This window comes from Vicugna pacos, chromosome 20, assembly GCF_048564905.1.
Source record: "Vicugna pacos chromosome 20, VicPac4, whole genome shotgun sequence".
NCBI classification, from domain to species: Eukaryota; Metazoa; Chordata; class Mammalia; order Artiodactyla; family Camelidae; genus Vicugna; species Vicugna pacos.
Genome location: NC_133006.1, coordinates 19899232 through 19926920, shown reverse-complemented (window position 1 = coordinate 19926920; position 27689 = coordinate 19899232). Strand labels below are relative to the sequence as shown.

Genomic DNA, 27689 nt, shown 5'->3' with positions numbered 1-27689 from the left:
GTTCTGTGGTCACACTGCAAGACAAGGGGAAGTTTCCACTTTCTCCAGAGTTGGAGGGCTGTCCCTTGATCATACTGCTGTGTATCTGTATACCCGCTCCTGGGACATCACCGTGGCCTCTCATGATAGTGAGGCCTTTGACCTCTTTGAGAACTCAGTCTCCACAGCCAAGAAGTGGGAGCCACACTGCTTCCTTTCCAGGCTTATTGGGACAAAACCTGAGGTAATGTGTGTAAAGCTTCAATAACTGCCTGCCACAGAGGGTGCCCCAAAAGTTGCCAATCTCAGCGTTTTTCATATCAGTTCTACTCCATCCCCTTTAATTACTCATTTTTAATTCAAAGGTAATCCACAGTAGAAAAATTAGAGAACACATAAACAAAAAAGGAAGAAAGAGACTCAGTAGCTTCTGGTTTTCATAAGTTTTTTTTCTATATTCTGTGTGCTTGGAGTGGGAAGTGTCTTCATTTGTGTTTAGGGGGTGTTAGAGAGGTGCTATCATAGCCCCACTTTGTAAATGAGGAAACTGAATTCCAGAAAGAGGGAGTACATTTTCCAAGGTCATGCAGATAGTAGGAAGGTTAAGCCGGCTTTGAAACCCACAGCCTGTGAGTCCAGGCCCAGCTCTCATGTCAGGATAAGGAGGGGCCTCAGAGATGTCCTGCACTGAAGTGTCCTCAGGCACCTGCCCCTGAACCCCTCACTTGCGCAGGGAGCCTCATGATGACTAGTGGCACATAACCATTCCCCGCTGAAGATAAACTCCTATTTTGTAGCCTGCCCATTCCTAGAGTCCTGGGAGTGGGCAGGTTGTGAATAAACAACCCACTTATGTAGGGTTTTCAGGCAAGTCAGTTTTACTTTCCCAAGGGATACTGTGTTGACACTGCCCTTAGGTCTGAAAGCACATAAGTTCTTCCCTTCTGGGCTTTTCCTTCACTTTAAAGGGTGCTTTTTACTCTGCTTTCTTCTGGTCTTTCCTGTTTGCTAGCTGGCTGTCTTGGGGTTCCCAGCAAATATTTCCATTGTTTTCTAAGAGAAACAAACATGCACTGTTTTAATGCCTAAACTAACAAATGTGCACCGTTTGTTTCAATGGTTAAAATTATGTTTTGAGGTGGAAGTCAAGTGGATTGTGGTTAAAATTATGTTTTGAGGTGGAAGTCAAGTGGATTGAGGGCAAATTGTTTCCTAAAATCTATTAGTATAATTTTAAAGAATTCCAAAAAGATAGAGGCACGAACGCTAATTGTGTGATGACTGTAAGTAATCATGTGTGATACAGGCCCTGCCCTATGGTGGGCCAGGTGGCACACAAACCTATCTCCTGTGCCAACACCGCAATCAGATCTAGTAGCCTTGAGGTGAAGGAAGACATGAGATGTTCACTTACCTGCTTTGCCCATCTGTAGGAGAGGGGACAGTGGGCTGGAAGTGGCATGTACCTCACATGGTGGCCTATGCCTTCTTGCTGTATCCAGAGCATGTGGACCAGTGTCCTGCCAGCTGAGCTCTGACTCAGCCTCATCCACTGCTTCAGGCAGAGGCAGCCCTTGATTGGAGACAAGTTTGCTACAGTGGGACCAGATGGCCTGCAGGGTCCTTTCCAGCACTGACATTCTAGGGTTTGGCAAGTTCAAAAAAAGAATAAGGTTTTTTTGTTTTGTTTTTTTAAGGATGGCAGGTCCAGACAGTTGTCTTCCTGGAGGGGAAAGGAAAAATGTTAAATGCACACAGTGGGTGACAATTCATCCAAGGCAGCATCAGGCTATATAACAGGTTTTTTTCCTACAGAGGCCAGACAATTTGATTAAAATTGGAATAGTCTCTTAAAACTTGATTCTCACACAACTCTGTTAACAGTTATTATCCCCATTGAACAGATGCGGAAACTGAGGCTTAGAGAAAGAAAATATCTTACCCCAGAGTAAGGAAATGCTGCAGCCAGGACTGGGACCCAAGGCCTGACTCAGGCCCAAGCTCTTCTAGCACATTTTAGCTGTGTGTATATGCTATTAACAGGCCTGGCATTGGGATTCATATTGATTCACAGGCTGCATAAATACCCAGGAAACCCCTGGAAGAACTGGGTTCTTTCTTAGAGAGGGCCAGTGGGTATAAAGGTCACGGTATGGGAGAAGGATGCCAAGGAGGAATGAAGAGTGCCAGGGCCAGGAGTTGTCTCTGCAATAGTAACCAGTCACTTTCTGTCACTCAGATTAGCATCAAGATTTTGCACAACATCTCTAGATTGCACACTGGGAACAGAGGTCCTATGGCTGTCCTCGGTGGGAAGAGTATAGCATTCAGAATCTGGAGACCTAGTTTTGGCTCCTGGCAATACTGTTATACAAGCCTAGGTATATTACTTGGTTTCTTGGGCTTTGGTCTTGTCATCTGTAAAATGGAACTAATTATACTACATCATAGGGCTATTATAGGGTTTAAATGGAAAAAAAATCAATAATCTTTAGTGAACACTTGATAGGTGCCTGGCACTGTTCACCTGTATTAACTGATTTAATCTTCACAGCAACCCTCAGAGAGTAGGTGCTATTACTGTCTCCGTGTTGGGAAACAGGCACAGGAAAGTTAAGTAACTTGCCCAATATGACATTAGCAGCAAGTGAGGAAGCTGAGATTGAAACCTAGACAGTGTGGTTTCAGAGTAGGTATTCAGTAAGAACCCATTAAATGAATAAATGAATTCTAGGGCTGGTGAATTCCAGACAACAGCATTCTGAGTGTCAAAGACTATTCAAAGTAGATGGGCCCTTAGAGGCGCATTAGTTTAACAGGCTGTTAAATGGATGAGGACTCCAGGGGTCAGAGGGTGAAAGACCTGCGGGAGGTCTTGGTAAATCTATAGCAGAACTGTGAGGACCCAGGCCTCTGGGCAGCCTTGCCCAGTTGGGGTGCCCATGGTCCACAATTCTGAGCTTATATTCTAGGAAACACAACTCAGTGGAAAAAGTGCAGTCATTTCAATAATCACTAATGCAGAGTCTCTGAACACTTAAGGAACTTCTACTCTCCGACACAGTGTATCTATTAACCCTTTCCCCAAACACATTAAATAACACTGTTAGGAAGCACTGTTAGGAAAATGGTAAAGGAAGAATAAGGCACTAGGCAATGCTGTATGGCAACTCATGCCTACAAAACCCCTGCATTTTGGAACACATACAAATGAAGGATAAATTAGAATGGCTGCCTATGGGGCAGGGGGGTGGGAGTGACCCACAGGGTAAAGGGAAATACATAAAACAAGAGAGGACTAGCCAGGACCAGTGGTGACTGTGAGCCATCATCTGGGGAGTAGGACTGACTCATTTCACTGCACCAGAGAGCCAAAAATAAAACTGAGTAAAAATAAAAGACAGGATGAAATCACCCTGCCTGAAACACATTGGCTGTGGACTCAAGGAGGAAAGGGGGGCACACATCCTGGACTGCCTCACCAAAGGCAGAGGCCTGGAAGTGTCCCTGAGCAGGGTAAGCGAGATCAAGGACAGAGCCAGTCACATCAATGTGAGCTCAAGCGCCAGTCTAGAGGTCACAGGCAGACCCTCCAAGGCCCTAAGGAAGGAGCAAAGGTTAATATCAGAGGTCACACAGTCACCTGCTGCTGCATCTTCCTCATTTAGGTTTAACTGAATCCACTATTAGGATGACTCAAAGGATGTCAAGAAGACACACATGTAGGCCAGTAATCCCATAATTGTATGACTGTTGACTTGGTCCTCATAAGAGTCCTGCCACAAGCTGGTCCAAGTGGCACATCCACCCATCTCTCAGCCAATGGACTGTGCCTGTCAGGATCAGGTGAAGGAAAAGGGCATCCTCATTTAGTCAGTTTGCCTATCTGTAGACAGGTAACAGTTGGATGTAGACCTCCCATAACTGCCCACCTGGCTACCCTGGGAAGTGGGTATCCCCTGGGCAGAGAGCCTGCAGTTATGAGCTCAAATCACAAGGTGGCAGCATGGGGAAGAAAGCTGGTTCTCAACTCCATGCAGAGGACATTCAGGTTTGCTTGGGGGCACAGGAAAGGGGGGGCCATGGTCCTTAGAGAGCCAGAATGGCTCATTTATTAAACATGATATAAGGCAGAACCCTGTAACTCCAGCGGCTGGGGGAAGGGCATTAAGGAGAGGCAGGCATGATTTTCTAGAAAGGGGTCCTCAATCAATAATCCACCACAGAGGTGGGTAACTCTACGTGTATGTGAATATATGAGTGCTTATGTGTATCTATATGTGAACGTGTGATTGTGTATGTCCAGTGTGTCACTAGTGTGAAGTGTGCCTGTATGTACATTAGTGTGAGAGTGTGACTATGAGTGTGAGGATTGGGGAAGGGGGAAGCAGCAGGCTCAGGTGTCGCCAGGGAGGCTAAGAGGAAACTATAAAGCTGGGCAATGTCCTCTTTATCAGAGAGCACTTCTCCTGGGTCAATAGGGGCAGAGCGCAAATACAGATAGTAGTGACTGGGAGGTGCCAAGCATGGCTGTGGTACTGGAGAGGAAGTGGCACTCTCATGGGAAAGGAAAGGCCCACACTAAATTCCACTTAGTTCTAAACTCAGAAAATGAACTCTGGGCCCACGTTCCAACCAGCCTGGCCATTTGCAAGTGGTGCAAGTGGGACAGGTAATCTTCCTGGGCTTCAGTTTCTCTACCTGTAAAATGGCAGAAATAATTGGGCCTGCTTTCCCAGCAGTATGTGAGGATTAAGAGAGAGAGCTATGTATGTAATGCACTTAGAAGAAGGCCTAATGTGTGATAAGTCTGTTGGTTACGGCAAAAACATGAAATCATGCTATTCAAGGAGGCCCAGGGACAGCCTGGTCCACACCTGCCACTGCTAAGTTCAATCTCCTGTCCTTCCCCGGTCCCCAGTCTTCTAGAGGGGACCTTGTTGATGGTGCAGTGGGCCTTCTCAGGAAGTGGTGAGTACCTCATCTCTGGGGAAGGGGGAGTTTATAGGGGACAAGCCTGCCTGGAGGGGGCTGTTAGGCCTGTGACCTTCTAGATCCAACTCCAGCTCTGACACCACTCACTCCAGGCAGTTAAGAATATTGACTCACAAAAACTGCTAAAGTTTTGCCCTTGTTTTCTCTTTTCGTTTTATTAAGGACTGGGTGGAGAGCATTTGGTGTCATCAGGGATTACTTTGAAACTACCGCTTCACATTTGGATCTGGCTTGAGTCAACTGGTCACCATGGAATTTCTTTTTTTAGTGCATAAATAGCCAAGTTACAGGCAGCTGTTGCCTTGTCCAGGGCAGAAAGCAGCCCGTTGATGTAGAGCTGCCTGGCTCGTATTTCTTGGGCAAACAGATGCCATGTCTTTCAGCTCACCAATTAGGAAGCCCAGAAACTGTGGTTTGGAGACCACATGTCTAGTTATGTCTAGTTATTCAGGTGGCTTTTACCTGGGAAGCCCTCTCTGAATGTCAGAACCACAAGATAAAGGACATATATAGTAGCTGGGGGCTCTGCTTCTTAGAGCCATCTCAGGATGCGGTGAACATTCAGTGCCAAGTCAGTGAGGAAACTGTTTCGGAGCCAAAGCATTAAAAAACAAACAAACAAACAAAAAAACCCAAACCAGCCATAAACCACTGAGCCTTTACTGAGTGCTTATTTTATGCAGGTTCCGAGCCCAGGGAGGGCCTCTAAGGGGAGGGGAGGCCGAAGCTGGAAATAAGAAGTAGTAGGAGTGATTACACTGGATGGGGTTAAGGCTCTTCAAGAGGTGGGAATGACATGAGCAAAGGCATGGAGGTAGGAATGTATAAAGTATGTTACAGGGAAGAGTTCAGTTAGAACAGAGAGTTCAAACTAATAAATAAATTTAATACACATCCATTCAGTGTCTACTATGTGCTAGACACTAAGTCACCCAGATGAAGTTGAACAACAACAAAGAAATCCTTCTTCTGTGGACACTGTACTGAACAGCAACATAATAATAGCTCACATTTATTATTATTGTTGTTGCAGCAGCAGCAGCAGCAGTAGTAGCAGTAGTAGATACCTGGCACTGTTTTAAGTACTTTGTATTTATTTACTCATTTAATCCTCAGAACACCCACATAAAGTAGGTATGGTTATCTCTAGTCTACAGATGAGGAAGCACTGGCACTGAGGCAGAATTCAAACCCGGAACCCATGCTCTGACTGCGACACTCCACTACTCCACTATCCTCAGTGAGAAAGGGCGAGAGGTCAGGTTGTCAGGTAATTGACTGGTCTGGACAGTGGTAAATGCTGGGCAGAGGGAGTGGTGATCCAGTGCTTTTGGAAGATTAGCCCATGGGCATGTGACTGGAGGGACTTGGGGGTTCAGGGGGCAATTGCATTCCCTTGTCCTCACTGAGGAGGGGCAGAGGCGTGAAGACAAAGAAGGATCAGTAGTTAGGGCTTAGAACATTCCTCAGGGCATACCTTGTCTGGAATAAATGAACTTGGCAGAACTTGTTCCCTCCCCATCAAAGAGGACTGACTACCAGTTTTCTGTGGATTATTCTTTGTATTATCATTAATTGCAGTTCACTGGGGGTGGGGGGGTCTTTCTGGTGGGTCAAACCCTTATCCCAAAACAAGGGGCTTGAAGGGTCTCCAGACTTGGCTAGAAGACATGATGATTTGCACAATGACCAGCCTCAAACCTTCTCCCCAAATTCCATCAACCAATCCTCAAACCCAGTGTTCTGGTGAGTCACAAACCCACTCCCAGTCTCCCTCATCCCCTGTCCCTTCCCCATAGCTCTACCCTGCAGGTCCCTTCACATTTCTTCATCAGAAATCCCAATGCCAGCCCCTCTTGAAGGCCAGTCTGCAGGTGCCTGTGCATGACTGGAGCCATGCGTTTGTTTCGGTGGTACCACTGCTTTTGCCTCCCTGCTTGCCAACCACTGCCATGCCTGCTCTAGATTTACAGAAGCACAAGCCAGATCCCTGTTCCAGCCTCTTCCAGGTCTCAGTCATGTTTCCTGAACGGATGTAAAATTTCACTCTGACTTAGGTGAGAGCAGCCAACTTTATTTTGGCTGCCACCATCCGGCTGCTGCCAGTGCAGCCTCTTAGAGTGCCCCTCCCTGCACCTGCACTCATGGCCCTCTTGGTTGCACAGCTTTGCCAAGCCTTCTCCCTGCTGGGTTCTGCCTCAGGGAAAGGCCCTGCCCCCTGGAATCCCAGAAGAGCCTGGATCCTCAGGCACCATGCCCCCTCTGTGTGCCTGTTGGCCATCCTCTCCTCCTTCCTCTCTAGCTTTGCTCTGACCCACAAAACAGAACTAACCTTGTGCAGATACCCACTCTGGGGCAGGCTGGGGTCCAGGGGTCACATACTCCCGTGAGTTGGCAACAACTCTAAGAACGCATTTCAAGATTGCCCTTAAAGAACATCCTCAGCCAGGCATAGCCCTTGAAGGCTGGGGATTCCCACCCAGGAATTTTTCCAATAATCTACCAGCTGTTTCTTCTCTTTCTGTGGTTTTATATTTCTTTCTGTTCCAACTCCTCCTTTCGCTTTCAGTATGGCAGCTCAGGCCAAATGGTGGTGGAAGGTGGGGAACTAGCATTTGCTAAGGCAGGAGCTATGGCCATGGTCAGCTGTGCCAAGGGAGGGGATGGGATGAAGGAGGAAACGGGAGTGGAAAAGAGGAAGTGAGACCAGCAGCAGGGTGGCCCTCTTGTTTTTCTGGTGATCTTCATGTCATTCAGCTCTGGGCATATAGCCCTGTCTCCTCCTGGCCCCTGTCAAAAGTGTACATTTCCTACTTGGGAGGGTGACACATTAACCCAGTAACGCCAGTTCACTTTTCAGATGTGCTAGCTGTTACCTAACAGAGCAGAGACCAAGGAGAAGGGCACAGTGAACATGTAAGTTGTGAAGAAGCGTGTAGGAGGGGTTGGGTGCATGGAGCACATGTTTGAGGAGGTACCATGGCACCTCTGAGCAGGAAGGAGGTACCAGACGCTCCAGGGACTTGGGTAAAAGGATGAACCCCTACCTAGGAGGACCTTTTTCACTGCATAATTAGGCTCCAAGAGGATGGGTAAGGTGAGTAGGCAGGCTCTCTTGGTGAGATCATTTCCCTGATGTGATGTTGGGCATCACAGCATTTGCCTGTGTCACTGGGTCTCCACAGTGGATCCCATGGACAACTTTCTGATGGGATAGCTACTGGCCTCAGCTTCAGAAAAGGATTAAACTCAGCTGTATGTAACAGAAAAGCAAAATAAGGGGCTTAAACCAGAGAAAGCTTTATTCTTCTCTCATGTACAAGAACTGAGGAGACAGACAGTCCTGAGCATTTTAAAAGCAAGACTTAAATGAATAGAGGCATCCAGGTACCATTCACCTTCTTGACTCTACCTTAGGGATTTTTCCAAGTGGGCAGCTCATTCTGTGTAGAGCTTGATAAATGTGCTCTGCATGGCCTTCCTTCTTGTCTCATGGCCTCACGGCTCCACATGCTTCTTGGGCTCATTTCCCAAATCCTTATCTGGGGGTCTGCCTCTGGAGGACCCCTAACCAAGATACTAATGTGGGTGAGCACTTAATACATTCAAGGTATTGTCTCATTTCCTCCTCAGCCTTAACTGGTGAGATGCCATTATTAAGCCCCATTTTAGGGATGAGGCTATAACTTGCTCAAGGTCACCCACTATTGGGGCCAAGACTCAAAAAAGCTCATCATTTTGTGATACTTCCTGGGATCGATCCTAGACCTGAACCCCCAAATCAGATAACGCACACTTTTAGGCTTTTGACCTGTTCTGCCAAGTGGCCCCTGAGTAAAGTCTAGCCGACTGCCTCATCCTACCAGCAGTGTGGGAGACGACTCATTTATCACATCCTCACTGTCAAGGGCTCCTAGCTCTTTCTAGCTAAGCCCCTGTGAGCCCATTCCTCCAAATTACGTCTTTTTTTAAACGCAGAAAGCATTAATATTAACTAGCCTGTCAGCCTTATACTAGCAAACATGCAATATCTATCTGTGAGTTGAACTAAAGAGATGAAACCAAGTGTACAAGTTCCTACCCTGAGCAGAAGAGTCTTCCTGGGAGTGAAGCTTTTGCCCGACTCCCCTCCCTGGAGCCAGGTGGGTGGAGATGGGTGGGTAGGCAGATGGGAAAGGGAGAGGAAGGATCAAGGAGGAAGGGCACCTGATGGTCACTGTGTTGTGAGGCCTGGGGAGGGAATCTCTGCACAACTTTGCCCTCTTCTGCCACATTCCTTTTCTTTGCAGAAATACTGGTGAGGTGGGAGTGGCTGAGCCTACAGCCCCCTATCTCTTCCCCTTAGATGTTTGAATAGCCTACCAGCTACTCCCCACCCAGGTGTGCCATATGCCTGAGGGTGACAGGAAAAACATGCAGGCAGCTAGAGGGACTCACCGGAATTCCTCTCTCACCTGCATGTGAAGCTGCTGTTTCAGATATCTTTGGTGAGAAGGGAACCCTACCTATGGCCCCAGGATGGGGATGTGCCTACCTGACTCCTTTCTAATAAAACTCTCCTACTGCCCTTTATAGTATCCAAAATGCTTTCACATCAGGGAACTCCTTTGATCCTTCTTCAATCTGTAAAGTGGGCTGAGTCAGGGTATCATTATCCCCATTTTACAGATGGGGGAGTTTGAGGCTCTGATTAAAATGATGGTTCAATGTCACATGGTATAACTCAAGAATTCTGTAGCCCTGCCTACTAATTATCATAATTATAGTGATAACAGTGTTCATTGAACATTATTACATGCAGGTCCTGTGTGAGTCTCTTTATTCAAATTATGTCTTTCAGTCCTCACAAAACCCTCTCAGATGGATAGTCAACTGCATCTGGCAGAGTTGAGATCTGAACCTGGGGTGTCCAACTCCATAGCTGGGGGTTCTCAAAGTGTGGTTCCCAGGCCAGGAGGATCAGCCAAGAACTTAGAAGACATGCACATTCTTGGGAACTGCCCCAGAACTACTGAATTAGAAAATTGGGGTGAGGCTTGGCAGTCTTTGGTTTGACATGCCCTCCAGGTAATTCTGATGCACTCTCAAATTTGAGAGTTGCTGTCCTAATACATTCTTTTAACTCAGTGGATTTTAATCCTGAATACACAGTGGAATCACTTGGGAGCTTTAATAAATACCAATGCTGGGCCAGACCAGAATCTCTGCAATGGGGCTCAGGCATCAGTTTTTTTAGAAGCTCCTTATGTGTACTTCACTGCCTTTGACATGCACAGGGAGGTAAGCCCTGGAATGCTCCACAGTTTACCAGAAAGTTCTAGAGTAGAAGAGGAGGGCAGTCTGTTTCAGAGAATCCTAGAGGGAATGAGCGAAGACTTGGAGTCCAGAAAGGAGAGACTCCGGGGGCTTAGCCCCTCCTTCTTGAGATGCCTCCACATGGGCCTAGGAAGCCTGCAGCCCTGGTGGCTGGGGCCCAGAGTGCAGAGTGCCCCGACTGTTTGTCTTGGCGTTTGCCCAAGCAGGCAGTTCTGTGTAGAGCTGCAGCTCTTTTGTTTGTGTGGTTTAACTGTTGGCCCAGTTTTTCCAGGGCTAATTAGATATCCCTGCAAGGAGCACATCCCTCTCTAGTCCATAGGATTCCCAAAAAGGGACTGAAGGCACTGTTTCCCCTTAGAGTTCAGGCAGGGCAAGGGTATGGGGTTCTGGCTCCTGCTTCTAACTGTATCATTCTGGGCCTCAGGTTTGAGGATCTGATGAGTGTATCAGTCAGGGTCCAGTCAGAAGACAGAAACCACAATGGTCATTTCAACAGACAGAATCTACATAAAGAATAATTAAGTACTGAAGAACTGCAAAGACAGAGAGAATGTCGAAGTATCAGTGGGTCACAGCCACAGGAAAACACAGGGTTTCCCTAGAGCTGGAGGTACAAATGGAAAAGGCTGCAGTTGTTAAAACTTAGAATCACTTTGCTGTACACCTAAAACGAATACAACATTGTAAATTAGCTATACTTCAAGTAAAAAAAAAAGTTAGGTCAATAAACAGGTTCCCTTTGCTATGAAAACTGTAGTCACAAAGATTTGTCATAAACATGGAAATGAGAGAAGGCTGCTTCCTGGAGGAAGTTAAGGTTGGGCTGGGGCAGAAAAGATGAATGGGAGTTAATCATATGAAGAAAACAGAGTTCCAGGCAGGAAGAACAGTATGTGCAAAGACTCTGAGTAGGACATGGGGAGCATGAGAACCCAAGTCTTGCCCCTGACCTCTGGCCAGCTGACCTTGGCCAGCCCTCCCAGGCATGTAGTCCACCTGCTGGGACCCACCATCACCCCAGTTTGGAGCCCTATGGCTAACTCTTCCTGGATCATGCTGGAGGCTGGCCATCCTCAGCTAGTGTAGAGCTCAGCCTCCCTCAGCTCCAAGTGACAGGCTGGCCTCAGAGGCCTCCTGAGGGAGGCCTGAAAAAGTCCCAAAGCTGGAAGCTGGTCTAGGGACTGATAGGGACAGTCCTGTCAGATAGGGAGCTGGGCAAGTCCCTGGCGAATCTTTGAAGAGTTAGTGAATCAGCGTACCATATAAATGACCTTTGTAAAAAGAAGCCCCAGGACAGCTGGGGGCACAAATGAGCAATGCTCACCCCCTTCCCCCAACCACCAGAACCTCAACTGGGAGTCTTGGAGCACTCAACTCACACCAATTAACTCCTACTCCTTGACCCGGTGAACGGACAATGATTAAGCGTATTTTGCAGGCAGGGAAACGGAAAGGCAAGGCTGGAGAGAAAAGCTGCTGTTTGGTGGAGATTCCAGGTCTGATCTTTTTGGGAAGCAGTTGGGCCTTTGGAGAATAAGATTCTGAGGAACCACATGGAGGTTTTGCGAGGACCCAGAGAGCCTCTGGGATGAGCAGGCAAGATTCTAGTTTTCTAATGGGACAGGAAAGGGGGAGAGACAGACTAGAGGAAAGAAAGGGAACCACTCTTCCTAGATTTCCCAGTGCCTCCTCTCTGCCCTGTTTACAGAAAACAAAGTGCCTCTGGCTGACCCTGGACCGGTTCCCTTGGAATAATTATAGCAATCACTGTTAATGCTCCCAGGAGGGCACAGTCCTTCCCCATCCTGCCACTGACTTGGCAAAGCTGAAGGCCCAGCTGGGGGCCTCATGCTGGCATCTGTTGGGATCTGCATACTTGAGGTCCCCAATCCACCTCCCCCAACCTAGACAGCACTGAAAGGTGCCCAAGGCCATCCAAGTTTCCAAGGGCCCAACTAATCAAGCATTGAGAGCTGTGTCATCCTCATCACTGGGAACATTTGATGAGGAGGAACCATCATTGAATGGGCTCCTCCAATACCCAATGGGAAAATAAGCCTCTCCCTTCCTGACATCCCCCGTCTGCCTGAGGTAGGTCTTTCAGAAGAACCCACCCAACCAGAGGCACTGAACAAAGACTGTTTGAATTCTCTGAAGCTCCCTTGGAGGGCAAGGGTGAAGGTGTATGCACAAATCCCTGTTGGGTTGGGGGGCCCTGCAAGATGCCACCACCCATCTGCCTGGGCACCGGGGCTACTGGAGGACAGGGGAACCACCTGATGGGATGACATGAGCCAGGACATAAGATTTTGGGTAGAGACCTGGGACTTACAGAGGGGCAGCCCCCATTGATTTATGCAGGTCCAGAGACACTCTGCCTTAACACCCCTTGCATGCCATCTTTCCTAATAGCCTGATGTACCACAGGCAGGGGGTTTCTTTCTCCCTCCTCTACTTTGTTCCCATCCACCTCACCCCAGGTCTGGGGGTGTGCTGGAGCCAGCTCATACAGGCTTGCAAGAGCCAACTGTTGAATATTCAGGAATGAGCTGGTTGTTAAACAAAGCCATCATTAAAAATTAAATTATATGAATCAGTGTTTCTCAAACTTTCATTCATTATTGCCTCCTAAGAAGTCTTTTTATACATTTTTTCCCCTAGTCTCCTACCACCCTCCCCATGAAATCTTAATATCACAGATAATATCTTATCTTAATATCACAGATAAGCTGTATGTCCATTTATGTACTGGTTTATGTATTTGTGCTCTATACCTACAAAAGAGTAAGACTTTTTTGCCTCCTGCCAAGAACCAATTTTCACCCCTGTTGACGATGCATGATATAAACTCATAATTAAATAAATTATATTAAAGACAAAAGTAATATATACTCAAAATTCATCACTTTCTAGTTATTTTACTATCATTTTATTATTATTGACATTTTTGAAGTTATTGATATATCTTTTTCCCCCTGGAGAGCTGCACATTTACCAGCCCAACACTGGACAAATCTTTTAGTAAAATAACAGACATTTTGAGAAGTGGTTAAAGAAACAGAGGTTTGGGGGGAGTGGGGGAGGGCATAGCTCAAGTGGTAGCATGCATGCTTAGCATGGAGAGATCCTGGGTTCAACCCCCAGTACCTCCTCTGAAAATAAATAAATCTAATTATCCCTCCACCAAAATAAAAAAATTAAATAATACAATAATAAATTCTAAAAAATTTTTTTAAAAGAAAGAGGTTTGTCCAGTAAAAATCTCACTTGAAGGTATGTAGGAGAATGTGGAAAATTCTAGGGGACGCAGGAAGAAGAGGGAAGAGGAGCTCAGAGAGAGAAAAGACCTTCTGATGCTAATTCCATATTGGCTGTTGGGCGTCTCTCTTACGAAAAGTTTGAAAAGGGGGGGAAAATGGTGGGGGTATATATGTGTATATATAATCCACATCCTCGTGCTCTAAGTGTTTGTGATTAGCAATTGCTTGCTTTTTCCTAATGTGTAATGCAGACCTTTATACACCACTGTTAAGGGTCAGGGGCATAAAGCTGAGACCCTCTTCTCTCCACACCCACTGTCCCTTTTCCTCCCAGTGTCTTATGTCTAGAGTGTCCTGTAAATACCTGAATCTCTACTCGAAATGGCATGCTGGGCTCTATGAGGAACACAGAGAAACTGACAACGTGCCTGGCCTTGAAGACGAGGAGAAGACAAGACTTTCACACGCAGATACACAATGCGGAAGCACTGCATCACTTCTTTCTCTCCGGGACCCAGTTACCTCACCATTGAAATGGAAGGGGTGGACTGAGTTTTCAGGAGGACCTTCCAGCTCTCACTATCCTTGCCTGGAAAGCTATCTGCTCTTCCTTCCATCTGGACAAAGCTACAAGGTTCTGCCCAGGCACTGTATCCTCCCTCTCCTCTGGCCTCAATCATCACCCATTTGCCTGTAGAATGGCCTTTTAAAACTCAGCCCAGTGCCACCTGCTTCTTCGACAAAAGTCCCAAAGTCTACAGTATGTGAGAGGGTAGAGCATGAATTCAAATGCTGTGCCATTACTTGTCAGCTGGAGGACTGTAAGCATTATCAATCTCTCCCAACACCAGCTTCTTTGTCTTCAAAACAGGAATAAGGCCCACAGTGTCGAGCCTTGTGTGAAGACACAGGAACTAGTGTGTTACGCATGAAGCTCCTTGTTATGGATTGAATTGTTTCCCCTCCACAAACTCATATGCTGAAGCCCTATTCCCCAGTACCTTAGAATCCAATCTAACTGGGGTCCTTATAAGAAGAGATTAGGACACATAGACACCAAGGGTGCGTGTCCAGAGGGACAACTGTGTGAAGAGGCAGCAAGAAGGCAGCCATTTGTAAGCCAAGGATGGAGGCCTTCAGAGAAATCAAACCTTCTGGCACCGTGATCCTGGACTTTCAGCCCCTTGAACTGTGATAAATTTGTTCAAACCACCTAGTCTGTGGTATGGCAGTCCTAGCAGACTAATGCAGTCCTTAAGAGGCATTGATTCTTTCTGCCTTTAATTCATGTCAGTCTTGTTTTATGTGTGGGAAGTCTTGTTCCTCTGCTTATAAATGACTGAAGAGTGAGATCCAGCCCGGTGTATCTTTTCTTGTGTCCCCAGAGCACACAGTTCAACGTCAGGCAAAAAGGGCACAAAGTCAGACTTCTCTCCTTACTGTCTGCTTCACCCATCTGTGGACAACGGTGTGGGGACCCAGCTGCCATCCATCAAAGTGCTTTTTAAACTGCAGGTCATGGACTCAATTTAGTGAGTACATGAGCACTTTTCAAAAATAATGACACAGAACAGCAGAGAATAAAAAATGCCAGCGTGCATCTTGGGCAGTAAGGGGAAGCATTATTTCACGAAACTTGCACTTGGTTTTACATATTTGTAACTAAACATTAAAAAATAATTATAAACTATTCTAAGTGCTATGAATTGTGTTTGTGTGTCTGGTTACTGCATTGTGGTGTTAAATCCGTTTCTTATTGTGAGTTATAATCCTCAAAGTTTGAAGAAACACTGCCCCCTACCAGTGTTTTTAAATTTCTCTTTGATTGAGTTTATGATTGAAAAGCCAATCAGCAAGTGGTTCAGGGTTGCCCTGGGGTGGTTTAGGGGCAAGGACCAAAATGGGAGGAGTCACCCTGACCAGCCCCAATAGCCTTGGAGCCCTGGCCTTGGGTGCTTTCCTCTGTGTGTCCTAGAATAAGTGACATGACTTCCTTGGGCCTCAGTTTCCCCATCTGTATAAGGGGACTTACAAAAACTACTAACAGGGGTTCTGTGAGGATTATCAGGAGCCAAGGAACCCAAAGGTACCCACTCGCTGATGTAAGAGGCAGTTTTATTTAATTATTTTGTTATTTAATCATTTCATTCATGTCTGCCTGCTCTAGTAGGTTAATTGTTTCTTTCTTTTTCTACCTCAGGAGAAAGGAATGTACTTGCCCTTCACCCCTCAGGAATCCCTGGCTAGGTGTTGAAGGGGTATCCAGAAAGGTATTTCAGAGGCTAAATCCCGAAGTGAGACTCTCCTAAGGATTTTATGCAGATAAAATCAAGTTCTGGTATATTCTCAAAGTAGCTTCCAAAGAGGAGTTGATGTCCCAAGAGGCCAGGAGGAGCAGCGTCTCACTCTTTGCCCAGGAATCACAGGGATCTAGGCCTGCTGCCACCCCTCTGCACTCTGGCTGGGCTCCCAGGAATGGTGCCTGCAAGACCTGAATCACTGCTAGAAGCCATCTTGGGCCCCTGGGAGTGTAGGGTTGGGGCAGCTTTCCCAAGATGGTTCCCTGAACCTGGTGGTCCAACAAACCCCTCCCTTAGCCAGGCTGCTTCTCTCCATGACAGGCCTATCATCTCTGGTCCGAGGCCTCTCCAAAAACCATGTTGGCGAGCATTTATGACTCAGCAACTGGAACAGGTATAGGTATAAGTAACTGGCCCCTACCCCTACTCTGATTCTGACCCTCCTCCAGCTCCAGTTCTAGTCTCCCCTCTCTGACCCCAGAACCATATCTAGGTCACCATCCTGACCTCAACCCCCTGGTTCAGAGCAGAGAGCACTGGATACAGAGGCAGGAGCTTTGTGAATATTGTACTATGTAAATGTGTTACCTATTAAAAATTTAAACAAAACAAAGTTAATTATAAAGACTATGAGGCAACAGGGGGAAATGCTAATAAGACAGGTAAGAAAAAAGATAAAACACTATATTCAGTAGGATTGTAACTATGTAAAAAAAATGCACGCTAAAATTTCCATCTGTGGAAGGAACATTTTAGTTCTTTTTTACTTCCTTCTTTTTTTGTAATTTTTCCAGAAATTTCTGTAATAAACATATACTTCTTCTACTAGAAAAAAAATAGTAACAGAGAATACATAGATACTAACAGAATGAAATATTCTGTATAATCTCAATTGTGAAAAAACGGTATTGAAAAAGACTGGAAGGAAATATGCAAGATGTTCACAGTGGTTGTCCCCTGAGTATGAGATACAAGGTAATGTCTAAAATATTACTGTATTTTGTGTTACTTTCATGATGGATAGACGGAAGGAAGGAAGAAAGGAAGGAAATCCAGTGGAAGGGAATTCTTCAAAATAACAGCTGTATTAGGGTAGTAAGATTACAGGTCATTTCTGTTGCTTTGTTCAGTTTTCTAAATTTTCCATTATGTGGTTTTGGTGTTATTTTAGCAGGAATGAAACCCTCACTGCTGCAGAGTGGGGATCTACTCCCCAAAGTCCTGCTCAACTGTGCTAAAGAGCTAGAGCTCCTAGTTGCTTGTTATTCGTTGCAAGTGACAAGGCCCAAGGGGTTGCTCTGGATAACGGGAGATTGCTACTGGTGACATGTTGCTGGGGAGAAAGAGCAAAACATTAGAGAACCCTTAGGCCCTTAAAATGTCTTAGTCGGCAAACATGGAGCCCTGACTGCTGGGGCTTGGTGTCGGAGAGTATAGGGGAGCAAGACCAATCCTGCCCTCCCTGGGCTCCAGCCTCCTACAGCACTCTAGGTAAGTATGTTTCATGCAGAGATGGACAAGGAGTCCTTAAGGAGGTTTAAGCAGAGGCCCAGCAAGATTAGGCCTTGTAGAAAATGACTAACTTTGCCAATGGACAAAAAAACAAAAACAAAAACAAAAACAAAAACCCTTGTCCAAGGGTTGAATCCTCACTGGTTCTCACTTGCCTTGCCACAGGGAACACATGTCCACTCAGAATCTTCTTGATGGAAGGACACTGTTAGTGATTACAAAGCAAACTGCCCAACAAAGATTTTGGTCATCCAAATTCAGAGACCTGGGTTCTGATTCTGGGTCTACCAGATATGGGACCTTGTACAAGCAATTCCACCCTCATGAGCCTCAATCTCGTAATCTGTAAAATGGGGAGAATCATCGTAATAAAGAATAATACCTGCCTTGACGACCTCCCAGAGCTTCTGTGAGGATCAGATGACACAGTATATATAAAAAGCACTTTAAAGGTATAAAGAACATCAGCTGATGAATGGATAAACAATACGTGGTATATCAATACAATAGAATTCTGTTTAATCTTAAAAAGGAATGAGGTACTGATACATGACAACATCAACCTTGAAAACATTATGCAAAGTAAAATAAATCAGAGGCCACATATTGTATGATTCCATTTATATGAAACAATGTTTATGTTTATATAAAACATAAACATAAACACATATACATTCTTTTCAGATTCTTTTCCATTATAGATTATTATAAGATATTGAATATAATTTCCTGTGCTATACAGTAGGCCTTGTTTATCTTCTGCTGCATTTCTATATACTAACGAAGTATCAGAAAGAGAAATTAAGGAAATTTACCACTGTATCAAAGAGAATAAAATACCTAGGAATAAACATGCCTAAGGAGGCAAAACCTGTACTCCAAAAACCAAGACACTGATGAAAGAAACTGAAGACAACACAAACAGATGGAAAGATATACCATGTTCTTGGATTGGAAGAATCAATATTGTTAACATAACCATATTACTTGAGGCAACCTACAGATTCAATACAGTGCTTATCAAATTACCAGTGGCATTTTTCACAGAACTAGAGCAAATAATTATAAAAATTTGTAGGGAAACACAAAAGACCCTGAATAGCCAAAACAATCTTGAAAAAGAAGAATGGAGCTGGAGGAATCATGCTCCCTGACTTCAGACTATACTGCATAGCTACAGTAATCAAAACAATATGGTACTGGCACAAAAACAGACATAGATCAATGGAACAGGACAGAAAGCCCAGAAATAAATCCACGCACTTATGGTCAATCTACGGCAAAGGAGACAAATGTATACAATGAGAAAAGACAGTCTCTTCAATAAGCAGTGCTGGGAAAAGTGGATAGCTACATGCAAAAGAATGAAATTAGAACATTCTCTACCACCATATACAAAAATAAACTCAAAATGGATTAAAGACCTAAAGGTAAGACCGGATACTATAAGACTCCTAGAGGAAAACATAAGCAGAATACTCTTTGACATAAATCACAATAATATTTTTTTGGATCTGTCTCCTAGAGTAATGGAAATAAAAGCAAAAATAATCAAGTGGGACCTAATTAAACTTAAAAGCTTTTGCACAGCAAAGGAAACAATAAACAAAACAAAAAGACAACCTATGGAATGAGAGAAGATATTTGCAAATGATGTGACTAACAAGGGATTAATTTCCAAAATATATAAACAGCTCATATGGGTCAACATAAAAAAAAAACAACCTAATCAACTACATCTAACAGACAAATACTCAGTCACTTCATTAAAAAGACAATTTTCCCCTTCCCTTCCCCATGTACTTTGGGGACGGGTCAGTTCTCAGTCTTGCAATCTATTACTTCCCCTGTCCTCTCCTCTTCCTCACAACACAGCAGGGATTCGTGAGGGGTGAACATACCCTCTCTGCCAGGGTTTCCTAGACAAGAGTAACCAGACACTGGCTTAAAATGTCTTCTACCTTGGAGAATCTGATGAAGCAAATTGGAGCAGGACCCAGGAATCCAAGTTAATTCTCTCCCAAGGAAGTTAGAGAAATACTGCTCTGTGACATATACTGAGTTCTCTCTAGCCTGGCTTATAGTAACCTTAATGATCAAGTTCTGCAGACTGACTTGTTAAGGAAGTGGAAGCTTAAAATATTTATAAAATCATTTCTTTCTCCCCATAGACTGTCTTTCAAGATTACTGTCTTGCAAGGAGGCCCCCACTACCACCACAAAAAGGAAGGAGAACAATGACTTTGTTGTACAAATTTCTATCTGCCCCTCTTCCGACGCTCCAGAAACCTGTTGATTCTGGCCTGGGGAGCCCCAGGGGTCAACCTGATTAATGGAGCTATGCTTTCAAAAGTATATTTTAAAATCTCCATTCACTAACAATAACATCTTAATATTAATTGAGAACTTACTATCTACAAGGTGTTGCGTGCATTATCTTCTTTAATCTCCAGAGCAACCTTACACTATAACTACCCCCAGTTTACAGATAAGGAAACTGAGGTGTATAGAGGTTAAACAACTTGCCCAGGGTCACACCACTTACAGTGGAAGAGGCAGGATTTGAACTGATGTCTGGGTAATTCTTAAGTTTCTTTTAATCACTAAGATATCCCTTCCCTACTTGAGCTTGAGGCCTCTTGGAAACTGTCTGGTCTGATCTTTCTATTTTATAGGTGTGGAGATATAGGCAGAGAGAGGGAAAGTGACTTGTCCAAGGACACACATCTAGTCAGCAGCAAGGCTGGGAATGGACCCCAGGCCTGGGACTCAATCCAGTGCTCCTTTCCTCAGCCTTTGTGCCTTGGTGCTGGCATTCAACGTGCAACATACGACATTCAGTATGCCGTGTACAGAGCTGCTGAACTGCCTGAAGACAGTGAGATCTGCCTGATGGTTTCATAATTTCACTAGTTCTTAAAATGAGAGGGGCCTAACCAAGAGCACTACTTCAACGCTGCCGTATTGTAAATTTCTATTCACTGATTTCAAATGTGTACATTTTTGCTTATGTCTCCAAATCATCTGCAATCTTTCTGTTATGCAAGTTTTTAGGAATCTGGTGATTTTTTTAGAAAAAGGGTGTGGCTGGTAGCCTCATCAGGGCAGCTCGGGACCCATAAAGGCTTGTTTCACCTTTGCAAGGTGCAAAGCCCTGAGGCAGGGAACTCCTTTGAGGCTGTAATTGGGGTGAGAAGCCTTTTGACCTCCAGCCACAGGATCTTTATCCCAGACTATTTCAGAACCTGGAAGGTGAGCTTCCAAGTAGAGGAAGAAACAGAGTTCATTTTTGGTGAATGGCTACAATGAGCCAGATCCTGTGTTAAATACTTAATCCCCACCCTCACCCTGTGAAGTTGGTACCATTATCCTCCTTTTACAGATGAAGAAATCAAGGCTCAGAGAGCTATGTCTCACAGCTTTTAGATTAGTTGACCTGGAGTTTGAACTCAGAGTCTGTTGGACTCTAGAGACTCTATGTAGGACACCATGGCGCCATCAAGGGTGAAATGCCACCTGCAAACTTTACTAAGGCCTGCAGGTCCCACCATCTGCTGCCAGACATGGTTCCTCTTCATCCTCCCTCATTCTTGATCCTCCCCTGAGCTGCCCATTCCTGATTATGTGCTGCTCTCATCTGGTCATGCTTGTGCCCATCTCAGCTTTCATCTTCTGGCTGGAAGGAGATGTTCTAGAGAGGGTAATCGCTGCACGCCCACCCATGCCCTTTCTGGGGGACTCCTTATCTCAAAACTGCAGCTGTTGGCCCTGGGATGGACACCTGACCAAGGTCAGTTCAGGTGTCATTAGCCCAGTTGCTTGTACTCTGGCCTTACTTAGCAAAGAGGACCTGTTTCAATCAGATGTTTTTTCAAGAAATGAAACTAGACATTGAATCAATAGCAGCACTTGAATTATAAAGATTGATACTAGAAAGGAGACTAGGAAATGGGGAAAGGTGTGATGATCTACTTCTGAATTGACGAATAAATAAGACTATGTAATGAGAAAAAAATATATGTGCAGAGAGTGGTAGAAACGTTATAAATACATATATATTATATATATATGTAAAAACAGCTGCAGTTTCTGTGAGGCCATGCTGTGTGGCAGTTCCTGTTCTTGGACTCCCATAATTCTCTGTGTCTTTTCATAAACCTCCTTTTCCTGGAGTAAATTGAATGGATTTCTTCCCTTCCTTGAAACCAGAGCAGCTTTGTCTAGAGCAGGAGGAAACCTGAAATAATTTATAAGGTTTGAACTCCCTTATAATTGGCAAAGGACACCTTTGGGTTAAGAGCTCCCAAAGGGCTCCAACTGACAAGACTCAAGGAACAACTTTCAAGCAGTAAGTAAAAAGCGGTCACATAGTTTTCCAGTTATCTATTGCTGTGAACGATACCACCCCAAACTGAGGGACTTAAACAATCATCATTCTTTTGCTTATAAATCCATAATTTGGGCAGGCTAGGCAGGGACAGCTTGTTTCTTCTCCATGTGGCCTCAGTTGGGGTGGCTGAAAGACTGGGATTGGACTCACCTGAAGGCTGACTCATTCACTCACTCATGCACTCACTCATTCACAAGTTTGGAGGGAGACTGGTGCTAGCTGTTGAATGGGACCTCAGCTGGGGATCTATCAGACACCTACATGGGGCCTCTCCATGTGGTTTCTCCCCTTTTTTGCAGCATGGTAATTAGGTTCCAAGAACAAGCATTCTCAGAGGTGGAAGTTGTATCTTTTACGACCTTGGAAGTCACATAGCATCATGGACACACTCAGATTCAAGGGGGGAGAACATACATTATGTCAACATTACATTGTAAGAGACCATGTTGGATGGGGTATATTGTGGTGCCCATTTTCAGAAAATATAATCTGCCACATAGAACTAACAAGTTATAGACATCAGGGAGATGGAGAAAGCCCCTGACCAATGCATATTAGATCAGCAACAGATTAAAACAAATGTATATTAAATCAGCAACAGATTAAGAGCTTCAATAAAACTGCTGCTGCAGTAAGACAGAATTATAAAAAGCAGAGAGAAGTATGAAACACATCATGTGGGAACATTTAATTGAGGTGCAAACAGCCTAGCAGACCCCAGTAACCCCTGGGATTCTCACTATCTAAGAGTACACTAATGCTGAACCTGAACCATCTGTTAAGAAGGGGGTGGGATGGGGTGATATAATTTGGAATGATTTACATCAGAAATCATCAAAATAATGTTTTGGGTTTTAAATGAATACCTTCAATAACATGTTAAATTTCCTTTGTTATGACAGATAAATATCACTGCAGTATCCTATAATTAATTTATGTTTTACCTTTCAATAAGAAAGAACAATCTACCTTATAGTTCTCTTGGAGATATTCCATTATCTCCTAGCCTCCACTGCTGTGGAAGATAAGTCTGCTGTTACTCTTAGTTCCTTTGTAGGTCCTCTGTCTTACTTCCCTGGTTGCATTTAAGGCTTTTTTTTTTTTGACTCTGGTGTACTATACTTGTTCTTACATATATGTCTACCTGTGGAATTAGAAAAAAAAATTCTGCTCAGAGTTCAATATAATTCTTCATTCCAATGACACATGTTGTCTAATAAAGAATATGTCTAGTCTGTCCTGAGTTCTGAGGACAGAACCTCTAAACCCTTCCTGATTTTCCTAAGTGATAGGGATGTCTTTGTTAACCATAGTAGGGTCCTCAGAATACACCTGAGTTTATGTTAATGAGTGATTCAGGATGCGGGCTGATCATACCAGAAAGACCAATCATGTGACTAGAGGGTTGGAGATTTGAGCCATGTGATATCAGCTCAACTTCCTCAGGAAGAGGAAGAGGGGCTGAAGATTGAGTTCAATCAGTCATCCATATATAATGAAATCCTGATGAATACTCTGGACACTTGAAGCTTGGGTGAGCCTCCTGGTTGTTGAATGTATCAGTATGCTAGGAAGGTGATGAGCCCAGATTCCATAGGGAGGGGGCGTGGAAGTTTCATGTTTGGGACCCTCCCAGACCTCATACTATGTATCTCTTCATTTGGCTGATTCTGATTTGTAACCTTTATAATAAAACTGTAATCATAAAGTATAGCACTTTACTGAGTTCTGTAAATTGCCCTAGCAAATTATGGAAGCTAAAGGGGTCATGGAAACCCCTGAATTTGTAGCCAACTGGTCAGAAGTGAGTATGGCCTGGGGCCTTTCAAACTAGGTGGAGTAGGGCATTCTTACTGGGGACTGTGCCTGTAACCTGTGGAGGCTGCACTAACTCTGGGTTACTGCCAGAACTGCACTGCAGTACTGCAAACATCTTTCTACACTCTGGAAGGATTTCAGTGTTAGACACATGTGCTCAGCAAATACTACACTGGGTTACTGAAAAACCAGTAATGACTTCCCACTGCTTTTTGTTCCAATAGGAGCAATAGTGGTTCCTTTGCCTGACATCAAAGATATGCCATTACCTATAGGAGAAATAATGTCCTACCTTTAATAGTGAAATTAAGCAGTATAAAAGAGGTAGTGTGGTAGATGGCATTAATATTCCTTTAGTATACATGATTTGTGCTCTGTCCAGATTTTCTCAGATCCCTTTTCAGATTCTATTCCCTCTCTTGATTTCTGTGTGATTTTGTTTCCAAGAACCATGCGCCTGTGACTATTTTTAAAGTCCTGGTCCAGGGCTACTGGAACTGCTTCACCTATATTCAGAAAGCCAAAAGTGCCCAGTTGCTTATGTCCCCTTAGAGCAGTCCTTAACCAATAGCTGACAGCTGTGGAAATATGAAAGCCAAGCTTCCTTGCCTTGAGTTGGGAGAAACTCTGAGGTATAATTTATACCCCTAGAACACCCCTGGATAAGGCTCAGCTCAGGACTTTGCCTGAAATTATACTCTTAGTTTTGTCTCCTTCCCTGTCCTGCTCCCCCACTCCCTTTCTGGATTCTTCTGGGAACACTTCCTTAATAGATCACCTAACCCACAAATTCCTGACTCAGGATCTGGGTCAGGGGAAACTAATCCAAGACAGTTCCCAATTATTCACTCCCAGCAGGTTGCCATATGACTTACAGTGCCTGGGGAGAGGGGGAAATCTTCTCAGCCCTCCTTGAGTCAAGCTTGGCCATGTGATATGCTGTGACCAATGGAATATGATGAAAAGTATGCCACACATTACTTGAATCTTAAGAATCATCACATGGTACAAGAATTGTACAATTGTTCTTTTCTCTGGGGAAAGGCCAATATAGGAGGTGCTCTTTCAGCCTGGGTTCCAGAATAAGATGTGTGAAGCAGAACCACATCTGATACACAGCCAACATGTAATGTGAGCAAGAATAAACCTTTAATACTGTAAGCCCCTGGGCTTTAGGGGCTATAACTGCAGCATAACCTAACGTATATAACACAGGCAGTGCAGCATAGTAGTTAAGAGCATGTGTCCTGGAGTTAATGTAGCCTGGGGTCAAAGTCAAACTCTACCACCTACTACATGTATAACCTTGTTCAAGTTATCCAGCCTCTCCAAGCCTCACTTTCCTCATTTGTAAAATGGAGATAGTAATGATATTCAGAACCTCATAAGGTTGTTTGGGGATCAAATGAGTTAACATTTGGTAAATGCTTGATAAATATTAACTAAGGTGAACTATAATAATGAAGTTCAACAGTGCATCCTCAAGTTTGCAATGTTTTCTCCCACAACCACTGAGCTCGTTGGTTGTCTCTCCAGCATCCATTCCATTCTTCCCTCAGTCCTGATTTCTGTTCGGAGATCTATGTGGTTCTGAACTGATTTCACTGTGACTTCACTTGGCTGAAGATGTGCCAAACAACCAACAGTGTGCTGTAAACTGGATCTCAGGAAGGCAAGGAGAGAAATCAGTTTCCATGATGCAAATACTCCATCCATGGCCAATTTCAAGCTACCAATGGTTTAACAACTGGCTTGCAAAATTCTTTTTTTTTTTTTTAACTTTTTTTTATTGAGTGATAGTCATTTCACAATGTTGTGTCAAATTCCAGCGTAGAGCACAATTTTTCAGTAATGCATGAACATACATATATTCATTGTCACATTTTTTTTCGCTGTGAGCTACCACAAGATCTTGCATATATTCAAAATTCTTGAATATTTAACAATCACCTAGTGAGCCAGTACAAGCCAGCTCCAGAACACCATATGCCACCTCTCTAACCATAATATATAAATGCAATATGCTCCAATCAATGAGAACCTCAGGACTTCTGCAACTCCAATCAAACATAAACAATTCCCATGAATTTTTCAAAATATAAACGAGCTTTCCAAAATGTATTAGGTTGAACATATGCAACTGCCAATATTTAACTAGTTTTGATCTACATAAAAGGCAATTTCATATGATTCAGCCTAATAGATCAAATACGCTGGAAAATACGGCATTAGAAAGAAAGAGGAAGGAATGAAGAAAGATGGAAGGGAAAAAGGAAGGAGGAAGAGAAGGAGGAGGTAGATGCTACCAGAAGCAAATCTGGAGAATGACCATGTGGAGTTTAAAAACAGAGTTAATCCTTTACAATGGGAATTAAATATAACTTTGGACAATTAGCTTCTTCAATATTCAATTACATACCCTCTTGGAAGTATCATATTAAACCATACAAGCTTATCTAGCAACTTCATTCTTCCTAACTTGTTTTTACGGCACCGTGATTCCCCTTCTATCAAGGGCGAGACATTCAGAAGGTCTGAGGAGAGATTTTTGGTAGGCACCCTCCGACACGTTTTTGGGGAAATTCTGGGTCACGCCATCCAGGGAGTTCCATTTTCCCCGGGCCATTTTTCTCGTCACTCACTGGCAGCAAGTTGGGGAGTTAGGGACTCGAATGGGGTGGGGTTCCTTCACCTCCCTGGGCCTCAGGTAACTCACCTGTGCAGTGGGGATAAGAAGGCCCCTCAGAGGCCGGCCGTGAGGATTAAACAGGGAAATACATGCGCTGGGTACGACGCTCGACAGGACTCACTCAGTAGGACAACTTAAACACCGAGCGGCGTTTACGCAGCCCAGCCCCACGCAGGTGAAGAGACTAGCGCCTCCATTCCCAGCGCCGCCGCCTCAGCCGCTTCCGCCTCAGCCGCTTCCCGGCGGCCCCCGCGGTGGGCGTGGCCCTGCTGCTTCCCAGAATGCTCTGCAGGTTGCTGGCGGTACACGGGGTCGGTCCGTGCCCCACCCTGGAGAAGTCCACCGCGGCCATGCCCTCTTGCCACGTCCTGCCGCGCACCTCACACGAGCAGCATCTGCACGTCGACATCCCACAGCCGGCACGGATACCCTAGCCTACACCTCTGCACATAAGACCCTCTTTTCCGCGCGTCTACCCACACGGAATAGAGCCACGGAGCTCGGAGCATGCACAGAGCACAACACGGTTCATCTGCTGACGAACGGCGGGTCTCAGTCCTCACAACCAGTACGGAGACTCCAGCGTACACTCAGCCTTCCCTCTGCTTCCCAAAGACATAGATGCGTATATTCCATGGTACATCAAACATAGAACAGGCAATACACAGTGCACCACTTATACATGTGCACACTACAAACATGACATATTTTGCCAGAAAACTACGAGTCATTCACACCCCCAGACGGAGTTAGATTTCACACACACACACTACAAGGTATTGTCCCCCCTCACCCAAATGACATACATACATTCCACACTACACCAGACACCAAATATACCCCCATTAAACCCCCATTGAAAAGGACATACATTCATTGCACACAATCGGCCTACATGTTACCCATAACACATCATAATACGACACACTACACAAGTCCTGTGCATAATGAATGCCCCTTACAAACACATGCCCACATCACATCATCACACACTCAGCAACATACACCCAACACACAAAACCCCAATGTACCAAAATATCCACACTCCACTCCACTGTGCACAAGCATGAATAATGACATGTAACCACACCTCAGCAGGCTGGACATTTATATACACTACATCAGACAAAAAATCACACCCACACTTGATCCACCCAACCCCTAGATACATCTGTATCCATGTGCCAGGGCCTAGTCTGATTTTATCACTGAAAGTCCTAAGTCCTAGGAAATACCTCAATCCGGGGAATCCAGGACGATAGTCACCCTACACATTGTTCAAATGAATCAGTACTGGACCCTCAATTAATACCAGTGCTAAAATCTGAGCTGCTCTGGGGACAAAGAGATAGGGGGCCACAGGGGCCCTGAGCTAAGGTGACTCGGGCATGGCTCCCATCCACCCCCACCCCTTGTCTATAGAAGGAATG

The 27689-nt window shown here is 44.7% G+C and overlaps 1 long non-coding RNA gene across 1 annotated transcript; it reads right to left on the bottom strand.

Moving 5' to 3' along the window:
- Positions 1-441: 441 nt before the first annotated feature.
- LOC140687597 (uncharacterized) lies at positions 442-26394 on the bottom strand. The gene is made up of 4 exons (XR_012061996.1): positions 26287-26394; positions 22722-22896; positions 1446-1702; positions 442-1032 (listed from the first exon to the last, which is right to left on the bottom strand). It is a non-coding gene; the product is annotated as an uncharacterized lncRNA (long non-coding RNA).
- Positions 26395-27689: the final 1295 nt, after the last annotated feature.